The sequence below is a fragment of the Palaemon carinicauda genome, chromosome 7 (genome assembly GCF_036898095.1).
Source record: "Palaemon carinicauda isolate YSFRI2023 chromosome 7, ASM3689809v2, whole genome shotgun sequence".
Classification (NCBI taxonomy): Eukaryota; Metazoa; Arthropoda; class Malacostraca; order Decapoda; family Palaemonidae; genus Palaemon; species Palaemon carinicauda.
This window is the reverse complement of record NC_090731.1, coordinates 163,360,464-163,383,098: the sequence shown is the minus strand read 5'-3', so window position 1 is coordinate 163,383,098 and position 22,635 is coordinate 163,360,464. Positions and strand designations below refer to the sequence as shown.

The 22,635-nt window shown below is 46.6% G+C and overlaps 1 long non-coding RNA gene across 2 annotated transcripts in view; it reads left to right on the top strand.

Moving 5' to 3' along the window:
* Positions 1–22,635, top strand: part of LOC137644118 (uncharacterized) — a 98,758-nt gene that overhangs the window by 17,542 nt on the left and 58,581 nt on the right. For both annotated transcript variants that reach the window (XR_011045135.1, XR_011045134.1), the window contains exon 2: positions 18,996–19,509. This is a non-coding gene — a long non-coding RNA (uncharacterized lncRNA). The remainder of the gene's footprint in view (positions 1–18,995; positions 19,510–22,635) is intronic.

The window sequence follows — 22,635 nt, the reverse complement described above, 5'->3', positions numbered from 1 at the left end:
TTCCGTGGGAAGTTTTTCCTGTCCAGGCTTGAGTTTTTCCCTTTTGGGGGGTTCTTCTCTTGCCTTTTTTTCGTGCGACTATGCTCTTGGTGCTGAGCGGTCACACCTGCAGTGTCGCTCAAGGGGCTGGGCAACTGCAGGAGCCCCTCTTCGGAGGATTGCTTCTTTTTAAGTCACTGGCTGACCAGTCTCTTCTACGAAGTGTTTCTCTTTCGTTCGCGAGAGAGTACACTCATAGAGACTCCTCTTCGGAGGATTCTTCTGCTGCTGTTGCTGTTGGCCTCCTTCGCCGTAAGGCTCACCGTCCGCCTCGTCGTAAGGGCCTCTCATCTCCCTATAAGGGTGCTAAGAGGCGCCTTTTTGAATCTACGTTTGCAGCCTACAACTCCTTCATCCGCCCTGTTGCAGATGGACAGCAGTCTGACGGACAACGGTCTTCCGGACGGACAAAGGTCTTCCGACGGACATCAGTCTCCCGGCAGACAGGCTACGGTCTTCCGGCCTGCTCCTGCTCAGTGTTAGCGCACAGGCGCTCTCCTGCTCATCAGCGCTTCCTGATCGCTAGCGCTCTCCTGTTCGCCAACGCTCTCCTGTTCGTCAGCGCTCTTCTGCTCGTCGGCGCTCTCCTGCTCGTCAGGACTCTCCTGCTCGTCAGGACTCTCCTGCTCGTCGGCGCTCACCTGCTTGTCGGCGCTCTCTTGATGTTCGCCCTCCTCGCCAGCGCTCTCCTGCTCATCAGCTCTCTTCTGAGCGTCAGCGCTCATTTGAGGATCATCGCCCTGCGGTCTCTGACCATCCTACAGTTCCTGCTGAGCTCCCTACTCGCCATCAGTCTTCTGACCCTGTGGCTACGCGACATCGTTTAGCGCGTGTCAAAAGCACATGTTCGCCAACGCGCCTGCGATCTTCCTGTTCCTGCTCGTTAATGCGCCGCGCCACCTGTCCCTTCACAGGATCTCACACGTCGACCTCCTGCTCGCCAGCGACCTCCTGCTCGCCAGCGATCTCCTGCTCGCCAGCGATCTCCTGCTCGCCAGCGATCTCCTGCTCGCCAGCGATCTCCTGCTCGCCAGCGATCACCTGCTCGCCAGCGTTCACCTGCTCGCCAGCGCGTGCAGGTGATTTTAGTATCGCCTATTTCACCAGCGTTCTCCCACGCGTCAACGATCGCCTATGCGCCAGCGTTCACCTGCTCGTCAGCGCGCTCAGGCGATTTTGGTATCGCCTTTTCACCAGCGTTCTACGCGTCAGCGATCACCTGTTTCTCGGCGATCTCCGGACCGCCCGCGTGTGTTACAGCCTGCGCGCCAACGTTCTCCAACGCTTCGTCAGCCGAAGGTTCTGAAGGGACATGGTTCGCCGGCTACTAGCTCGCCATCGCGCGATCGCTCACTGGCGCATGCTGCTCGCTATCGCTCGCCAACGCGTCACTATGCCACAATGCGCCATCGCCTACCTGCGCGTCAGCGCTCACCAGCTCACCACCGATCTCCTGTTGATCCACATCGCCAGCGGTCTTCCTCAACCACGCGGCAGCGCGTTGCCTCGCCATTGCGCCAACGCTTGCGTTGCCGCCTCGGACACGCGCTCATTCACCTGCCCACCCTCGCGCCCACTCGCCTGCGCGCCCGCGCGACCGCTCTCCTGCGCGCCCGCGCAATCGCTTGCCCGTGCTCCCGCGCGATCACTCGCCCGCGCGACCATTCAGCGACCATCGTTCGCGGCGAATTCCGCAGCCGGGGGTAGCAGCAGGAACGCGTGTTCCTAGACAACGCTCGGGATCGCCTCCACCCAAACACAGGTTGGTCGTGCAGGACAAGGATACTACTGAGGGGAGGCTAGTACATCATTCTTCCCCACCTTCTTTTCAGGCTGGTACTGTGGTGTCCACTCCAAAGGATCGCCCGATCCCTTTCCCTTTAGCGAGGATTTCGGACTCTGTGTCCTGGGAGCAACAGACTTGGTTTGGTCCTCTGGCGCAGGCATTAGTGAGGGTTATGAAACCAGCACTCGCCGACCAGGGTAACAAACCAACGGCTGTCTCTCCTACGCTGAAGAGAAAGAGAGGAGTGGACTTCGTGGTGACTTCCCCCAGGGCGAAGTTGGTTCCCAGGAGGTCGGTCGCGAAGGCCCCTTCTCCTGCTCGAGGACTTTCGCCTTCTCCCGTGGACGAGGCCTTTCCATCCTCAGGTGAGTCCAGTGGGGCGGTAGTCTTCCCCTTGGCACCAAGGGGGGAGACTTCGCTTCATGGAGGAGAATCATCTCGTGAGGAAGGGGCCCCTCGAATCTCTTTGTTGGGATCCTGTATCCCTCCCAGGAGGGAATCCAAGGACTCCAAGACCGTCCCGAAATCCTCCTCAAGAATTCGCCAGGAACCCACGACTACCCGGGGGAATGTCCACGTTTCACCCCAGGAAGAGATCCCTGGTGCAGGAGACTTAGCTGCCAGCCCGCAGGGAGGGGAACAGCAGGAATCGGAACATGCCTTCTGGCAGGTCCTAAGCCTGATAAGGCAACTTAACGGGCTTATGGATCCAGTCATCGCCCCCCGTGAAGGCAAAGACACGATCTTGGATGAAGTGTTTGACGTTCGGAAGGCCCCGAAGTCCAGTGCGGCTCTGCCCTGGTCTCGGGGTCTGAAGAGTGCCAGAGCTAGGGCCATCCTTGAGAAGAGTTTGTTTGTGCCCAAGGACAGAGTCTTAGACAGCGGCTGTGCGGAGGAAGTCGACTTCCGTTTTCACTCCTCCAAGGTGCTTTCTTCCAGACTCTGCAGGGCTCCAGCGCCTTTTTCTTTCAACCACGTCGGCCTAAGTTATCGGCTACGACAATTGAGACAAGGTGTCCAATTGCAGTTTCCTCCTGTCAGGAACAGATGGCACGGGAGGCTCCCCCGGGGGGGGGGGCATAGTCCTAAAGGGAGCGGCAGAGTTCACGAACTCTACGATTGCAGGTTTCACGCTGGGAGTATGCTTAAGGTTACTCATCCGGATGACAGCTTCCCGATGCCCATTCCCGTACGATCTCTGTGATCAGCCAAGGATATCGCGCCTGCTGTCTCTGTCAGCAAATTCAGTGTCTCTGAACCTCTATGCCATAGCGTCGGCAAGAGTTGCCCGTTTGGGCAGAATGATCCATACCTTAGGCGAAGGTCCTCCATAGGATCATCGACGGCTTCACCCCCGGCTTCTTCAGTCGATCCTTTCTTGTAAGGAAGTATCTGAGACGGGAGTTCCGTAGTCGACCTCTCAGCCCTGATGAAGTTTGTCGAACAAACTTCAGCCAGCGTGGAACTGCAGAATCGATCAGACTGGTAACGAGGCGACAGCACTCCTTAAACCCTGGATCGGAAGGACGGGTACTTTCAGTTTCCATTCCATCCATCTTCCAGGGAGCTCGTGGAATTCAGCATAGACTGCAGGTATTCCTGCTTATGATGCAGTGTGGCGATCCTGCCGTGGCATCGCAGGTTTTTTTCCCCAGAGAACTCTCCCTGCTTTCCTCATGACCGCTCAGGTGCAGGCTTCCGCCTCCTTCGCTTTTTGGTGGGCTGGTCAACTCCGGTAGGCTCGGGTTCGACCTTCTTCAGCGCCGGGACAAGCTTCCGGATGCTTAACATGAGTGTGGGTTCATGGTATTTTGCTAGGAGCCTTCTCTTCTTCTGCCTCAACATCTGGAGTATCTGGCCGTGATATTGAGTCAACGGCCTTACCACGTTGGAAACCCCGCTTCTGGAGAGGGAGGTCTCAACCTTCCGGACTCACCAGTGGTAGCTTATACACCCCCCCCTGGAACCCCCCCAAGCGGCGGCGCGAGCCCCAAACCACGCCCCCTTGGGCGGAGTTACCAGGGACGAGCGGGTTGACTCGGCAATGGAAGTCACATTTCTGAAGTTGACTTCGGCACAGAACGTTCTCCTCTTTTTCCCTCCCGCTGCTCCCAACATTTGCTGATTTTCATTATTCTGCACTCAGCAACCAGAGTAATATCTCAGCCCACGGCTTAATTATGTCTAGGCAAATTCTTACCTCCGCGGAGGTGCACCGGCTTAGCGAAGACTCCAGCGGAGAGGAGAACGTAATCAGTAACGAAAAACGCACACAATCGACTGCAGATAGTGATATGCCTTCTAATTCTGATATCGTAAATATGTTACTACAACAGAATCAAACTCTTATGCAAATCATCCAGAAAAGGTAAGGTTTTAAATTCTGTTTACAACGAAAACGTCATATGGAAAGCAGCTGATTTAGACTAATGACGTCACAAATGCAAATGGCGGCCCCCATACGTAAGCTTGTTATGATTTGAATGCTTAGAGCAGGCACTTCCGAACATAGCGTAAGTAGCTTAAGCAAAGCATGTGCATGATTACTACACGATTAATTGGTATAAACAAACCAAATACTCCAATTTTTATGTTACAAAATTATAATTAAGCACTCAAAACAAATTGCTTGCCTGACACATCAAAAGCACGCAACTTAATAGGCAGTAGGCTAGACCACAGGTAAGTTCGAGCTTACATTTCTCGCTTTAAACCTATCGACACTAGCCTAGGCCCTGGGGGGCTATCTGATAAGGGTTACATAGGCAGGTCTAGTTTATTAATAATAACAGATTTAAACTTATCATTCACTTAAATATGGCACTGAATTAACCTAAGAGGGCTATTTGAGTCGTGAACCCCATTGCCTGACTTCAGCCTTCTAGGTCCGCTGCTGTCCATATTTACTATACCTGTTGAACAAAATTTCAATTAATCTATGGTAAATAAATCACTGATATTAAACATTCATCTCGGCAGAAGTGGTTCACCTGCTAAGAAGAATGAGGCTCCCCCTCCTACTAAGCGCTCAAGACGATCACCTGAATTACCTGAAAGTGCAAATTTAGACCTCTTTTCCTTTTATAATAATGGAGATGAAAGTGATTACGAAGATTTCAACCTTCTTACCTTCAATAAACCCATTCCTTCATATATTTCCACCAATTTCAAAGCTGAACCATCTTTTCATAGAGAAGGGAAAATTCAATTGAATAATTCACTAGTAGCATTAACTTTCAGTGAAGGGCATAGTGATAACCGGGATAAATTCTTTGTTAGTAGTCAAAATAAGGAGTTCTCAGACTTTTTTAAATTAATTAATACTCCAAAGTTGAATTTCTGGCCTGAAGGTAAGGTATTTGATGACAGTTATAAGAGAAAATTTTTTTATGACATTGAAAATATTAAAATGAGTATTTCTGCCTTTCAAGGGCATGCAGCACTGGCACACATTGTATACCCCTCCAAAGTAAATGACATTGATTTTTTGTCCAAAATTATTATTGGTCCCCTAAGGAGGAGCATAGACCTCATACAAAATTTGACAAGAAATTTCAGAAGCAGAGCACTTCCTAGATACCTCAAGGAAGAAATAAGAGATCTTATAATCAAAGCAGACATTAAAGAAGTTTGGAATTTAACTGAAGACCAAAAATCAGCCATTGCTGCCTGCTTTCACAAAGGTCCCCTCCTCAGAGGAGGGGCAGCAAACTTCAGGGGTAGGAAATTCAACTTCGGGGGCAGATTTCAGGGAAGAAGGTTCAGTTTCCTCAAAGGTAACCCTAACTTTAGATTCAAGTCTCAGCCGCTTAGAAGAGGTAATAGGCGAGGTGGGTACAGGGGGGGGGGAGGTCACAAAATGGACAAGCTAATAGTTCAGGAGCCAGAGAAAAGAAAGACCCTAGAAATTGAGCCATGCTCCGCACCAGTTCAAAGAGAGATTTTTTCAGTACCAGTATTCTATGCACCAGTTGATAACGATGTTTACTGTGCACCAGTTAATAATGAGCTTTGCTCAGCACCAGTTAATAACGAGCTTTGCTCAGCACCAGTTAATAACGAGCTTTGCTCAGCACCAGTGGTTAATGAGCTTTGCTCAGCACCAGATAATAACGAGCTTTGCTCCGCTCCAGACCATCATGACATTGGGCCAAATGCTATAAATCAAGATAGAAGTAAAGAGACCTTGCCTTTGGCCTCAAAACCAATGAATAACTCCTCCCAGAGCCCCCCAGAGAATAGGATAGGTAAGTCATTATTGATGAATATTGATAGTTGGAGAAAGCTTCCTAATGCCTCTTTTGCTTGTAAAATTATCAATGAAGGGGTGAGAATTCCGTTTAATAATAAACTTAAAGCCCAGAGGTCATTAAAAAGAACAGGTAAAGATAGATTTTATTCAATTAACAAGCGTAAAATATTGGAAAGTGAATGTGACAGACTGCTAAAACTAGGTGTCATAGAGCAGATCCCCAGAACTTCCTTTTACTACTCCAACCACATATTTTATAATTTTCAATATTAAACTTAGCCGGTGATCATATAGCTGTCAGCTCTGCTGCCCGACAGAAAAACCTAAGGACAAAATACGCCAGCGATCGCTATACAGGTGGTGGTGTACATCAACTGCGCCATCTGTCGAGCAGGTACTCAAGTACTCCATGTCAACACAGAACCAATTTTCTCTCTGTCGTGCCACTGGCAAGACCTACTAAATACGCTGTTACTAACTGGATTTGTTTTCACAACTATTTGGTGAAGTACACTATTCCAGTTTTGAGCTTTCGCTATGCAGGGGTTTTATCTTCATCTCAAAACTTGAACTCGTTTTGGATAGATTTAATTATGGTGACAAAGAGAGTATGGACTCTCTTTCACTTTTAAATGGCCGACCCTTCCCTTAGACGGAAGTGTGTTTAGGTTTTTAGTAATTTTGCTTAATACGTTATAGATCTATATATTTTATATCTCTCCGCCTTTATTAGGCCTCTTAGATTAACTTTCCATTTATTATAAACATATAAAAATAAATTTTTATGTTTTGTTTATATGCGACCTTTCCTGATAGTAGGCGGTCCTAACTTGGAACCGAAGTTAATCAACGTTGAGCCCGTTCTATCGTATTTAGCCTTTAAAGAATTTAAGACTTTTTAAATTTAATGTTTTATGAAAGAATTTCTTTGATAGTCTCGTACTGTTTTCAAAGATGAACTAACGTTTAGTTTTTTAGACCGCAGTTGTTGACGTTCAGGACGTTCAACATGCGCTCTATCGTTACGATAGAGAGAGAGTGTATCACGGTTTCACTTTGCAGTAAGAGTAAACCGATTCTAACGTTTCGTTCATTCTTTCTTAGCTTAAATGGTTTAAATTCTAAATTAAAGGAACTTTTTATTTGGAAAACCTTTCAGTTTTTTTCCTTTAGCTAAATAACATGTTTTGACGATATATAATTGGGCTCTTCTCTCAGGTGCGATATCAAGAGAGAAAGAGAGAGAGAGATAGAGACGGAGGGAGAGAGAGGAGAAAAAAACGTTCCGTTCAAGCGGGTAACGTTGTTCTCGTGTTACTCTCCTCCCTAGTCGCTGTAAGGGGAAGAAGGTAAAACGTTTCTAGGGTTTTATTCTTGCCCCCAGGCTATGTGCGGTGAGAGATTGTAAACGTAGTTTATTTGAACTAGTGTTTAGTCTCTTTCCCAGCCACTGAATTCTTTATCTTTATATATGTTTTCTGTTGCATTATACGACTGTTTTCGCAATTACTACCTTTTAATGAAGGGTAGGATTGCGTGTTTCAGGTAGAAATCAGTAAAAGTTTCGATTTCAGTGAAATAAGTGCAAAACAGAAAATCGAAGTGATAAAGTGATATGCGCAAAGTGTTACAGTGTTGCGTCCGAGGGTTCGTCTGTTCGTGCCTGTCGTTCACCTAGTCCGGGACCTCTTGCAAGCTCCCAAGCCCAGGGGAGAAGTAATGTCGAACGACTTATGGGTTCGTCAGGCCATGATCAACGAACAGACGTTTTTCCCTCCGTGGTTTCGGGCGTATCTACCCAAGATCGCCCCACCCACACAAAGACGAGAGAGCCCATTTACTTCTCGTCTGCGGAAGAGGTTTCTCGTAAGAAACCTTGGACCAAGGTCTCGCAGCTTATTAAGCGCAAGTCAGTCCCTTCCGCGCAAGTCCAATGGCCCAGGTGTAGCCACTGGGTCAGTTCGGACTCGCTGCAGTCTTCCGATGACTGCACACCTCCTAAGAGAGGCAAAGCGGTACCGCAACAGGCAGTAACACCGTCTGTTTCCGCACCTGCTGCTGTAGACCCTAAGTGGTCTTTGCTACAGTCTATGCAGACACAGTTAGCATCTTTTATGCAGGAGTATCGTGCGGAGAAGGTTGACGCTGCACCCGTTAGCCTACAACCAACCACGGTTGTGCGTACAGTAGACGCTGACGCTACCTGCTCCCGCACCCCGCCTGTGAGAGTTCCACCACCATGCGCAGTGTACCCTGCCAGCCGCACGTTGACGTTCACAGACGCACGCTACCCTCCGTTGACGTTCGCTACCCTCCGTTGACGTTCGCGAGTTACCACAACAACAGGAGGGTGGAGTTAAGTTGCTTTGTTTTGACGCTGTGCTTCAACCTCCGCAACCCACTGTGGTTACCGCTACTCGCCCGCAGCAGACTAGTCAGTCAGGAGTAGAGGCTTCCCCACACAGCTATGGTTGTTGCCAGCTCACAGACTGTCAAGCAGTTACATGACGTTGCCTTCTGGTCTGCTTCTAATGCACCAGTGCTGTATGTCCTCACGCACCTGTTGTGGTTGACAGTTCAGTTTTTGACAGTTCACAGACTGTCAAGCAGTTACATAACGTTGCCTTCTGGTCTGCTGCTAATGCACCAGTGAGACCCTCACTGAGATAACCCAGCTTTTCTCGGACAAGGTTCCTGTAGATGAGAAAGTGCTGTTCTCCCTCCTACTGATATTCCTTTGAGGACTCTGTCATTTGGAGAGGAGCCTTAAGCTGCTTAGCCTCCTATGGACTTTAATTAAATCATGATGATTTTTTAAGGATCTTCGTCCGGATCTTGTAACTGCTGCTCCTCGTTCGCCTAACGTCAGTACTTACACTAGGCCTAGCTACTTCGAAGCCGTTGTTGTTAAGCTAGTGCTCTCTCGCTCTCCTAGAGAGCGTTACGTTGGCTAGGCGACTGGTTTTTGCACCAGGAGGAGTTTTAGGGATACAGCCTTTGATTTCCCTTCTTTTAAACTGGCTTATAGAGCGAGAGTCTGATAGGACACGAGAGAAGTTCTCGCCTTGGGAGTTCATGCCTCTGCCCAGGTAGACTTCTCAATTCTGGTAGACTCGCCCTGGCGCCTAGCCAGGAGACGCTCCAAGTTGTTTACAGGTCAACTTCTCAACTTTTGTCGAGCCTTTGAAGTTTTGCTGTACTATTATGTCACACATAACAAGGCTTCCAGGGATGGTAAATGGTTCCGCCTCAGTCGCTAACCCCGTCTGTTGCCACACCTGCTCCCGTAGACCCTAAATGGGCTTTGCTGCAAGACATGCAGTCCAAGCTTGTGTCCTTGATAGAGGACTTAAATACGGAGAAGAACCTTCTGGCCAACAACCTTCCAACCGGTTGGTTGTGCGCCCTGTTGACGCTGAGGTTTCCTACTCGCGTCTGCCAGTTGAGGTGGTTCCTCCACCGATGCGACCCAGTGTGGGTTGCCAGTCGCACGTTGACGTTAAGCGACGCTCGGAGGTGGTTGTTGACGTTCAGTGTTTCACTAGGAAGACGTTCAACAACCAGCAGAGGTGACTTGTTGTGACGCAGTGCGTCAACCTCAGCAACCCGGTAGGGTGTTGACTGCACAACCCAGACAGTCTAGACAGTTTCGGGTTGACGCTGTACTTCCTCGCGCACCCATGGTTGTTGACAGTTCACAGACTGTGCAGCAGTACCATGATATTGCGTCCGGCTCCGTCACGCATCCACCAGTGCGACCGGATTCAGCGAGTCAGACGTTGCCCACTCCGTTGCCGTTTCCTCATCAGTTTCGGATGAGGAACCCTCTGATGAGGACGTTGCTGAACAAGACGATCAACCCCCGGCCCTGCTATCCATCCAGAAGATGCTGAAGAAGGAACGCTGCCCAGTCAGGCTGTGGATGAGTCTGGTAAGGACACTGTCATCCGTGGATCAATTTGTGTCACTAGGAAGACTACACCTCCGTCCTCTTCTATACCATCTAGCTTTTCACTGGAAAAAGGACAAGACGCTAGAAGCGGTCTCGATCCCGGTTTCCGGAAAGTTAAAGTCTGGTCTGACTTGGTGAAAGGACTATATCAACCTTAGAGAGGGTCTTCCCCTGACTGTCCAGACTCCCAACCACGTTCTCTTCTCGGACGCATCGGACGTAGGCTGGGGTGCGACATTAGACGGTAGGGAATGCTCGGGATTATGGAACTCGAGTCAAAGGACAATGCATTTCAACTGCAAGAAGCTACTGGCAGTACGTCTGACCTGGAAAAGCTTCAGGTCTCTCCTTCAAGGCAAAGTGGTGGAGGTGAACTCGGACAACACCACGGCTTTGGCGTACATCTCCAAGCAAGGAGGGACCTACTCTCTGACATGGTACGAGATCGCAAGGGACCTCATCACCTGGTCAAAAGGTCTAGACATTTCACTAGTAACGAGGTTCATCCAAGGCAACTTGAATGTCATGGCAGATTGTCTCAGTCGGAAGGGACAAATAATTCCAACAGAATGGACCCTCCACAAGGATATATGCAAGAGACTTTGGGCCACCTGGGGTCAGCCAACCATAGATCTCTTCGCAACCTCGATGACCAAGAGGCTCCCAATATTTTGCTCACCAATCCCGGACCCAGCAGCAGTTCATATAGATGCCTTTCTACTAGATTGGTCACATCTAGATCTATATGCATTCCCTCCGTTCAAGATTGTCAACAAGGTACTGCAGAAGTTCGCCTCTCACGAAGGGACAAGGTTGACGCTAGTTGCTTCCCTCTGGCCCGCGAGAGAATGGCTCACCGAGGTACTTCGATGGCTAGTAGACGTTCCCAGAACACTTCCCCTAAGGGTGGACCTTCTACGTCAGCCACGCGTAAAGAAGGTACACCAAGGCCTCCACGCTCTTCGTCTGACTGCCTTCAGACTATCGAAAGACTCTCGAGAGCTAGAGGCTTTTCGAAGGAGGCAACCAGAGCGATTGCTAGAGCAAGGAGAACATCCACCCTTAGAGTCTACCAATCGAAGTGGGAAATCTTCCGAAACTGGTTCAAGTCAGTATCCGTATCCTCGACCAGTACCTCTGTAACTCAAATAGCTGACTTTCTCTTATATCTGAGGAAAGAACGATCTCTTTCAGCTCCCACTATCAAGGGTTACAGAAGCACGTTGGCATCAGTCTTCCGTCACAGAGGCTTAGATCTTTCCAACAATAAAGATCTACAGGATCTCCTTAAGTCTTTTGAGACCACGAAGGAGCGTCGTTTGGTTACACCTGGTTGGAATTTAGACGTGGTACTAAGATTCCTTATGTCAGACAGGTTCGAACCGCTACAATCAGCCTCCCTGAAAGTTCTCACCTTTAAGACTCTTTTCCTGATATGCTTAGCCACAGCTAAAAGAGTCAGTGAGATTCATGCCTTCAGCAAGAACATCGGATTCTCATCCGAAACGGCTACATGTTCTACAACTTGGTTTTCTAGCCAAACACGAGCTGCCTTCTCGGCCTTGACCAATATCGTTCGATATTCCAAACTTATCGTATGGTTGGAAATGAACTAGAAAGAGTCTTATGTCCTGTAAGAGCTCTTAAGTCCTATTTAAAAACCTTTACGAGGCCCGTCTGAAGCTTTATGGTGTTCAGTTAAGAATCCATCTTTGCCTATGTCAAAGAATGCTTTATCCTATTTTATCAGACTGTTAATACGAGAAGCTCATTCCCATCTGAATGAGGAAGACCAAGCTTTGCTGAAGGTAAGGACACACGAAGTTAGAGCTGTCGCAACTTCCGTGGCCTTTAAACAAAATAGATCTCTGCAAAGTATATTCGACGCAACCTATTGGAAAAGCAAATCAGTGTTCGCGTCTTTTTATCTTAAGAATGTCCAGTCTCTTTACGAGAACTGCTACACTCTGGGACCATTCGTAGCAACGAGTGCAGTAGTGGGTGAGGGCTCAACCACTACAATTCCCTAATTCCATAACCTTTTTTAATCTTTCTCTTGAAATGTTTTATTATTGTTTTTGGGTTGTCCGGAAGGCTAAGAAGCCTTTCGCATCCTACTTGATTTGGCGGGTGGTCAAAGTCATTTCTTGAGAAGCGCCTAGATTAGAGGTTTTGATGAGGTCCTTTAGTATGGGTTGCAACCCTTCATACTTCAGCTCCTAGGAGTCGCTCAGCATCCTATGAGGATCGCGAGGCTCAGTAAGGAAGACGTACTTAAAAAGGCAGAGTAATTGTTCAAGTCGACTTCCTTACCAGGTACTTATTTATTTTATGTTTGTTATTTTGAATAACTGCTAAAATGAAATACAAAATACTTAGCTCATAATAATGTCAACATGTAATGCTGGTCTCTACCCACCACCCTGGGTGTGAATCAGCTATATGATCACCGGCTAAGTTTAATATTGAAAAATGTTATTTTCATTAGTAAAATAAATTTTTGAATATACTTACCTGGTGATCATAGATTAAAGGACCCTCCCTTCCTCCCCAATAGAGACCCAGTGGGCCGAGGAGAATTGGTTCTGTGTTGACATGGAGTACTTGAGTACCTGCTCGACAGATGGCGCAGTTGATGTACACCCCCACCTGTATAGCGATCGCTGGCGTATTTTGTCCTTAGGTTTTTCTGTCGGGCAGCAGAGCTGACAGCTATATGATCACCGGGTAAGTATATTCAAAAATGTATTTTACTAATGAAAATAACATATTCAAACCAGATGGAACAGTACGACTAATCTTTGACATGAAGGTGCTCAACACCATGATTAAAAAACCTTCTTTTACCATGCTCAAGGCCAATACTATATTTCCCTATCTACATCTAAACTCTTGGGCCTGCAAACTAGATTTAAAAGATGCTTATTGGCACATTCCATTACATGCAAGTAGCCAGAAATTTCTAACCTTCAAACTAGGTAAAAGGAAGTTCAAATGGACTGTGATACCCTTTGGACTAAAGACAGCACCTTATATTTTTTCAAAGATAATGTACACAGTGATCAAGTATATTAGAACTTCATATAACATCTTAATATTCAATTATCTTGATGACATTCTTATATTAGCAAAAGATTATGTAAAATGTAAAAATCACATTCAGCTAGTCATTAAGATCTTGTCAGACTTAGGATGGAATATCTCACTTAAAAAATCTACAATTGAACCGACTCAAAGAATTGAATTTTTAGGAGTGCATTACAATATGATTAAGAAAACTATGAATCCCAGTGGGAAAAACATAGAGAAGTGTGTCGAATTGGCCAAAGCTTTCTCCAACTCTGTTAAATCCGACCTGCATTCCTATCAAATGTTAATCGGAGCTTTAAATTTTAGTGCATCCTATACAAGCTTGGGAAGATTCCATCTTAAATATCTCCACAGATACCACAGTTATTTTAATTCAGGGTACAAAATCATTCCCCACACCTTCAAAAAATACCTAAAGCCATGGGAATAGAGACAAATGTACAGAGAGATTAACATTCCAAAACCACAGATAGATGCAGAACTTTTCACTAACGCTTCCAACCAGGGTTGGGGAGGTGCATTAGTAATAGCGGGTAATATGCTCTCAATAAATGGAACTTGGACAAATGAAGAATCCTCTCTTCACATCAATGTAAGAGAGTTATTAGCTTGCTTCTATTCTTTGGAACACTTCATCACAAGGTTATACAACAAGGTAGTCTTAATACATGTTGATTCAAAGGTTACTAATTGTTGGATAAGGAAACAGGGTAGTATCAGAAACAAGTTAGCCCATGAACTAGTCAGGAAAATACTTAGTACCATGAAGGATCACAACATACAGATAAATTCCAGATGGATCAGGGGAGTAAGTAACACCATCGCAGACTCACTTTCCAGGGATCTGGGTTCCATTCACACAGAAACTTCCCTCAGTGACAGTCTATTCTCCTTAATCTGCTCTGACTTCAATTTCACCCCGGAAATAGATCTGTTCTCAAATGGCTTCAATACTAAGTGCAAAAAGTTTTGTTCATCTCTTCCAAACCAAAAAGCCATCAGCAATAATGCACTTACGATTAGCTGGAAGGGATCAACACCTCTCTATGCCTTTCCACCAGGATTCTTACTACACAAAGTAGCTTTTAAAATCAATAAAGAATGCAATAATAATATGCTTTTCTGCACCATATCGCAGGGGACGGAACCATGGATTCCATTAGTGAAGTCAGTCGCGAAGCAGCACAAATGATATATTGTGAAGATCGAAGACTACCAGATAGTTCTCAAGGATTGTATCTCACCCTCAGCAAAGCTCCAATCAACTTTGATCGCCTTCAAAATTTAAAGGATCAGCTCCCTAACGTCTTTCCTCCTGAGGTTTGCTCCAAAATTCCTGTCAGCTTGAGGGACAGCTCCTTGCACAAGTATGAAAACCTATACAACATTTTTAAAAGTTTCATTCACAAGGAGTATGGAAGAGACAACAAATTCCCCCTGTTAGCAATTATTTTATTTTTCAATCACCTTATAGACAAGGGTCTGTCTTACAACACCCTGAAGAGCTACAGAGCAGCTTTAGGTCCTATCTTGTCAGGCTATTTCCCAGGTTACTGTCTTGCAGAGGACAAATATGTCAAAGCAATGATATCGGGAGTTAATAGAAGGAAACCTAGAAATTCTCACCAGTTCCCTGGCTGGGATCTAGACAAAGTAATTTCATTTCTCAACACCACGAGAGATAACTCTACCTTACTACTGACACAGAAAACCTTGTTCCTAGTAGCCTTAGCTTGCCCTTTAAGAGCTAATCAATTTAACAATCTTAGCATTTCCAGGAGCACCTTCACCCCAGAACACATTGTCTTACGGAACCACCCTTCCTTCATGGCCAAAAACCAAAAGAACAACTACACGCCAATAGAGATCAGCTTTAGGAAGCTTCCCAACAGACCAAAAATATGTCCAGTCAGACAATTGAACTTCTATTTGGAATACACAAACAAAGTCTGTATGGAAAGAAACATAGACAGGAAAGACCACATATGGCTAGATGAACACTTCAAGATAATGTCTCTACAAAAAATGAGACAACTTTTTAGGGAGTGCATTTTCAGAGCCGACCCAAATGCAACTAAACAGTCAACGAATTTTCACTCTATAAGGGGTCAAGCTTCATCAAGACTGCTATACAATGGAGTATCTATACAAGAAATCATGCTCTCCTCGGCTTACAGGGAGCTTTCGATGCTGTGGTCGCTGGACTTCATCTTCAAGCCCCCTGAAGCATCTGCCTAGCTACCACTGGTGAGTCCGGAAGGTTGAGACCTCCCTCTCCAGAACTGTAAGTTTACTTGTGAACGAAGGTTCTGGAGTGGGAGGTGAGACCTTCCGGACTCAAAGTCTGGGTCACCCTCCAACCCTTCCCCCGTGAGCCGAGGAGACCATGTACAGTACTTAGGAGGGAATATTCTAACAACTTCATAATTCAACAGAGTAGGCTATATACAAGAACACACACATACAATCACTATTATTCCACAGAAAACAAACTAACTGGAATCTTTCAATATTCATATCAACCAGGAGAGCACAAGAAGATTGAATTTACTAGTAAAAAGACCTTTATGTCCAACAATTTGCACCTTCACAGTAATTCCTTCATAACTTGCACTACCAAGGTAAGCTCAACCACTTCTGTGTTATTTTTTGTTCTATTACAACTTCAAAAATGTGACTTCCATTGCCGAGTCAACCCGCTCGTCCCTGGTAACTCCGCCCAAGGGGGCGTGGTTTGGGGCTCGCGCCGCCGCTTGGGGGGGTTCCAGGGGGGGTGTATAAGCTACCACTGGTGAGTCCGGAAGGTCTCACCTCCCACTCCAGAACCTTCGTTCACAAGTAAACTTACAGTTCTCGTCCGTCCAGCGAGGTTAAGCAACGTCGGTTCTGGTCTGTACTTGGATGGGTGACCACCTGGGGACGCCAGATTCTGTTGCCACATCCTCCGAGCCTTCCCTTCAGTTGACTGTGGCAAGGCTGAGGAGAGTCGCAGTACCTGTTCTCAGTCAAGCAGAGCTTTCAGCCCTACCTTGGGACGTTTCCTAGTTCTCCTTTCCTCATTGACCCGTCTATAGTCCGAACGGTCGCCTCAGGATAAGTTCCATGTGGGGCAGTCCAAGTTCCGGTGGTTTCAGGCAACGATTAACCGGACTTCCTGGCCCCTATGGGACCAGCGGAACTATTAGACCTGCAATGGGTGTTGACCTATGGAACCTCTTGATGGGAGTGGATATTTTCGTCCTTTCCCCACATTCTTGATGCTGTTCTTGGACTCGTCAAAGAAAAGGGGGGGGGGGGGGCATGTCCCGGTCCAGGCCTATGGTCAGGACCTGAAGGATACCTCTCCATCATTCAGGCAGGCTTAGGAGCCGTAGTCTGGCCCCTCTACAGATCCTACAGCTCCTGCCGAGTCGCTCCGTGCGCACCGACTTCATGATTCTGGCGTGTTCTAACCAGCAGGTGGCGCATTTTCACACCTTCACATCTTGCAGTAGAGATACCGAGATGATTGAGATACTCTCAATACCACCATCGGCTCTCTCATTCCAGGCAGAGGAATGTTGTCTCCGACTATCCGAGCAGAGCCTCGTAGAGAGAGTGTACCTGGGGGTCTTTGGCCTTGAGTAACCAGCAAGTCCTGGTCTGGGGGACCTGATCGCGACAGCTTGGAACCTCAAGCTTCCGCTGTTCTTCCCCCCAGTCTCAGACCCCGAGACTCTGGCAAGATGCATTCCGGTGATGGTGGGACAACTTCGACGCCTACGTCTTCCCTCCTTTTTGTCTGTGGAGAATGGGTCTCAACAAGACCAGGTTGTCTGTCAACCTTCCAATGGGAGAGCTCCACTGGGACTATGCGCAGAACGGTTTCTGGACCCTCTGCTTCCCCTGACGGAACTCCCGGGAGAGCTTCTCCCATGGCACAGACTACTCAAACAACCACACTCTGCAACATCTTTCACGAACCGGGGCGTCGCTTCGGCTTCATGCCTGGAGACACTACGCCTCCTCCTCAAGAAGAGACAACCCGCTACAGTCGCGGGACGGAGGTCGTGTCATCTGCGATAGTCATCCGCAGGGGTCTTCCAGGCAAGGTGAAGAGTCTTCGGTGGTTGGTGCCATGGGAGATATACCTCTTCCCTTGAGGCCTCTTCTCCAGCTATAACGGTCTTATTGCCTTTCGGCGGGAGGAAACTCCTTTCCGCTCTCGGCAATGAAGCCTGTTGCTCAGCCTTTCCCTGACCTTCAGGCTTAAAGGAATAACTTTTTCCTGCCCGCTGGATCTTTCCTCGCTCATGCGAAGCTACGATCGTCCCTGCCCTAGTCGGAGGGAGACCTCCAACTTGGAGCATGGTTCGGACTTTTTAGTCCCGTAAGAGATCTTCTCAAGACCCTTTATGACAGGCCTCAGATTGTATTCCGTCTTGGGTCTCCTGCTCACTCTGGTCGCGGCCAGTGTGTAAGCAATCTTCTTGGTCTCGTACGACTCCGCCCTTTCTAAGGAAGAGGGGAAGGCAACATTCAGGTTCGCTCCTGAGTTGTTTGCTAGACTCAGAATCTGGGGGTCCCGGCCCTTCGGTTCAATTCTTTCAAGATTTCGAGTCTCCATTCTGTATCTGATGTCCCAAGACCTTCTCTTTCTTGCCAGTAAAGGAATCGAGAGGTTAGCTTTGGGAACAGCTGCAGTTTGTCCTCAGTTGCAGCCGATTTGGGAGCACAAGGAGGACACTGGGGAGAGTCACCAGTATACCTCTTCAGCTCGGACTCAAGGACATTCATCTCGACCTGTCTCCAGACCCTCCCCCGTCACGTCGTCCTACAGCACGATGTTGGATACATCGCAACGTCCCTCGCCTTGGAGTAATACTACTCTGTGACGCAGGTGCTACAAGCTGGAGTCTGGAAGCGTCTAATGACCTTCGCAGCCCGCTACCTGCAGGGCATGACCCACAGTAGTCCCGATAAGTTTTCTATCGCTCTGTGGTGGCTACACAATAGCTGGTCTAACCTCAAGCTCCTTTTTGGATAGGTAGCAGAAGGTTGAGGGCATTGTTATCAGGTTTTAGTCTGCATGAACGAAAGAAGTATGTCTGGCCCTTATTTCTTTCTTCATCATCCCCTCTACGGGAAGCAGCATCCTGGTCTCTGCATAGCTGACCTCGAACCTCTGCAGGTAAACCATGCTTCCTTGTGTTCCGAGTATTGAGTCAATACTGTCGCGTCTCCCATACTCTGACGAGGTGGTATTGGGAACGTCCTAACCCAGAGTTCCTTCTGGAACTCCAGGTCAACTGCCTAGGACGAGTCACACTTCTTCCTTCACACACAAGCTTATGTAGGTCACACGGTTCCTTGCGGAGCAAGGAACTTGTGAGGTGCAGGGACTCCTTTTCTCGAGTGCGACTCACTCGGATTCTGAGTCCCCGGGTAAAGCCAAAGCCAGTATGGCTGGGGACTTTCCACCCTACCTAAGGGGTAAGTCACCCAATGTAAATAGCGTGGTTTGTAATTCGGTTACGGAACAAATGACAAATTCGAAGATAATTTGTATTTTTCCTAACCATACAAACCTTAGCTATTTACACACATTTTCCCGCCAGCCCTGTCCCCCAAGACAAGTCCTACCTCTAAGTGAAAGTGAGCACTCACCTGTGTGGGAGGGGGGGTAGGGGTAGCTAGCTACCACTCCCCTACCCCCCGCTAACTAGCGCGGGGGTAATACACCCTCGTTAAATTCTAATGGCTCGCCATTTCAGCTGCGCTAAAAGGTAAACCCCAATGTAAATAGCTAAGGTTTGTATGGTTATGAAAAATACAAATTATCTTCGAATTTGTCATTTCAGTGTGCTTTATTGCTCATATGTTTTCTTGAATTTCAGAAAAGGCTTCTAGAAATTGAAAACCTCAACAATTTAAGGATTCAAATGTGTTCTGACAGGAGGGCGTTGAAAAATAAACCTGAATGACGATAGAAAGGAGAGAGAGTTCAGCAGTATTATCACCACAATTAAGACTCAAAATTGAATTTTGAAAGGGCTCAATAACATTCTAGTGAATATAATTCTCTAAAGGGTTTGGTGTGGCTAAGAAAGTGAATGATAAAAAGAAAAATGAATAAGAATCGTTTTCAGAGTTGCAGGCATATGAACAAATAGTTGAACAAACAATGCAGCGGTTCTGAATTACAGTATTCCCCTATGTGCTAAACAAAGTAATGTACACTTCAACACCTACAAGTAAGATATTCAACCTGGAGTTATTCTCTCCTCATAAGCAAGATTTGAGATAGAAAAGAAATTGTGCTGACCTGAAAAACACTTGCAAAATGGCTGAAAAAATATTTGTGAAACTGCAACCTAAAGCAAAAGAAAATTCATATGATGACTGCTTAAGGTAAGGTATGCACACAACCTTTCAGTTTGCTTTTATTAATTTTTTTTTCTTTTCTTTTTTTTATACTAAGGAGCAAATACTGCATATTTTTTTTTTTTTTTTTGCATAATTTTTTCACTCTTAAGTCTCATAATTGCTCTGACTCTAGTACTGTTCAAACCCTTTCGCTCTTTATTACGGAATATACTTTCGGCAAAGCTGGAAGACTAGCCACAAGACTTTTAGCAAGGTATAACTACCCCACTGCTAGTTAGCCAACGGGTTACTAGGTAGTACAGGGTACCCCACTCACACACACACGCACACACCTGTGTTCTATCGTCACTTTTGCTTTTGGCTCTGTAGAGAGTTGTCGTTGTCTCTCTCTACCTACTACTTAACGTTTGTTGACTGGGTTTTGATTAACTTGTTCGTTTAGTTTTTGTTACTTTATATTTACCTCCGTTAACGAAGTTGGAAGGATGTTCTGTTTTACCCCCTGTTTGTGTGTGTGTGTGTTTGTTTATGAACAGCTTCCTGGCCACCATTTTAATTGTTGAGTACAGTAATGAAACTTACATATACATACATATACCAAAGGCACTTCCCCCAATTTTGGGGGGTAGCCGACATCAACAAGAAACAAAACAAAAAAAAGGGGACCTCTACTCTCTACGTTCCTCCAGCCTAACCAGGGACTCAGCCGAGTTCAGCTGGTACTGCTAGGGTGCCACAGCCCAACCTCCCACATTTCCACCACAGATGAAGCTTCATACTGCTGAGTCCCCTACTGCTGCTACCTCCGCGGTCATCTAAGGCACCGGAGGAAGCAGCAGGGCCTACCGGAACTGCGTCACAATCGCTCGCCATTCATTCCTATTTCTAGCACGCTCTCTTGCCTCTCTCACATCTATCCTCCTATCACCCAGAGCTTTCTTCACACCATCCATCCACCCAAACCTTGGCCTTCCTCTTGTACTTCTCCCATCAACTCTTGCATTCATCACCTTCTTTAGCAGACAGCCATTTTCCATTCTCTCAACATGGCCAAACCACCTCAACACATTCATATCCACTCTAGCCGCTAACTCATTTCTTACACCCGTTCTCACCCTCACCACTTCGTTCCTAACCCTATCTACTCAAGATACACCAGCCATACTCCTCAGACACTTCATCTCAAACACATTCAATTTCTGTCTCTCCATCACTTTCATTCCCCACAACTCCGATCCATACATCACAGTTGGTACAATCACTTTCTCATATAGAACTCTCTTTACATTCATGCCCAACCCTCTATTTTTTACTACTCCCTTAACTGCCCCCAACACTTTGCAACCTTCATTGACTCTCTGACGTACATCTGCTTCCACTCCACCATTTGCTGCAACAACAGACCCCAAGTACTTAAACTGATCCACCTCCTCAAGTAACTCTCCATTCAACATGACATTCAACCTTGCACCACCTTCCCTTCTCGTACATCTCATAACCTTACTCTTACCCACATTAACTCTCAACTTCCTTCTCTCACACACCCTTCCAAATTCTGTCACTAGTCGGTCAAGCTTCTCTTCTGTGTCTGCTACCAGTACAGTATCATCCGCAAACAATAACTGATTTACCTCCCATTCATGATCATTCTCGCCTACCAGTTTTAATCCTCGTCCAAGCACTCGAGCATTCACCTCTCTCACCACTCCATCAACATACAAGTTAAACAACCACGGCGACATTACACATCCCTGTCTCAGCCCCACTCTCACCGGAAACCAATCGCTCACTTCATTTCCTATTCTAACACATGCTTTACTACCTTTGTAGATACTTTTCACTGCTTGCAACAACCTTCCACCAACTCCATATAACCTCATCACATTCCACATTGCTTCCCTATCAACTCTATCATATGCTTTCTCCAGATCCATAAACGCAACATACACCTCCTTACCTTTTGCTAAATATTTCTCGCATATCTGCCTAACTGTAAAAATCTGATTCATACAACCCCTACCTCTTCTAAAACCACCCTGTACTTCCAAGATTGCATTCTCTGTTTTATCCTTAATCCTATTAATCAGTACTCTACCATACACTTTTCCAACTACACTCAACAAACTAATACCTCTTGAATTACAACACTCATGCACATCTCCCTTACCCTTATATAGTGGTACAATACATGCCCAGACCCAATCTACTGGTACCATTGACAACACAAAACACACGTTAAACAATCTCACCAACCATTCAAGTACAGTCACACCCCCTTCCTTCAACATCTCAGCTTTCACACCATCCATACCCGATGCTTTTCCTACTCTCGTTTCATCTAGTGCTCTCCTCACTTCCTCTATTGTAATCTCTCTCTCATTCTCATCTCCCATCACTGGCACCTCAACACCTGGAACAGCAATTATATCTGCCTCCCTATCATCCTCAACATTCAGCAAACTTACAAAATATTCCGCCCACCTTTTCCTTGCCTCCTCTCCTTTTAACAACCTTCCATTTCCATCTTTCACTGTCTCTTCAATTCTTGCGCCGGCCTTCCTTACTCTCTTCACTTCTTTCCAAAACTTCTTCTTATTCTCTTCATATGACTGACCCAGTCCCTGACCCCACCTCAGGTCAGCTGCCCTCTTTGCCTCACGTACCTTGCGCTTTACTTCCACCTTTTTCTCTCTATATTTTTCATACTTCTCTATACTATTACTCTGCAGCCATTCTTCAAAAGCCCTCTTTTTCTCTTCCACTTTTACTTTCACTCCTTCATTCCACCATTCACTGCCCTTCCTCATGCTGCCTCCAACAACCTTCTTGCCACATACGTCACTTGCAATCCCAACAAAATTTTCTTTTGCTAACTTCCACTCCTCCTCTAAATTACCAGTTTCTCTTACTCTCACCTCGTCATATGCCATTTTCAACCTTTCCTGATATTTACTTTTTACCCCCGGTTTTATTAGCTCTTCAACCCTCACTAGCTCCCTTTTACATCCACCTACTCTATTCCCCCACTCTTTTGCTACAACTAATTTTCCTTCCACCAAAAAATGATCAGACATACCGTTAGCCATACCCCTAAACACGTGCAGGGATTAATTTTTGTAGAAACAGGAAATCATTAAATTTATAAGGTCA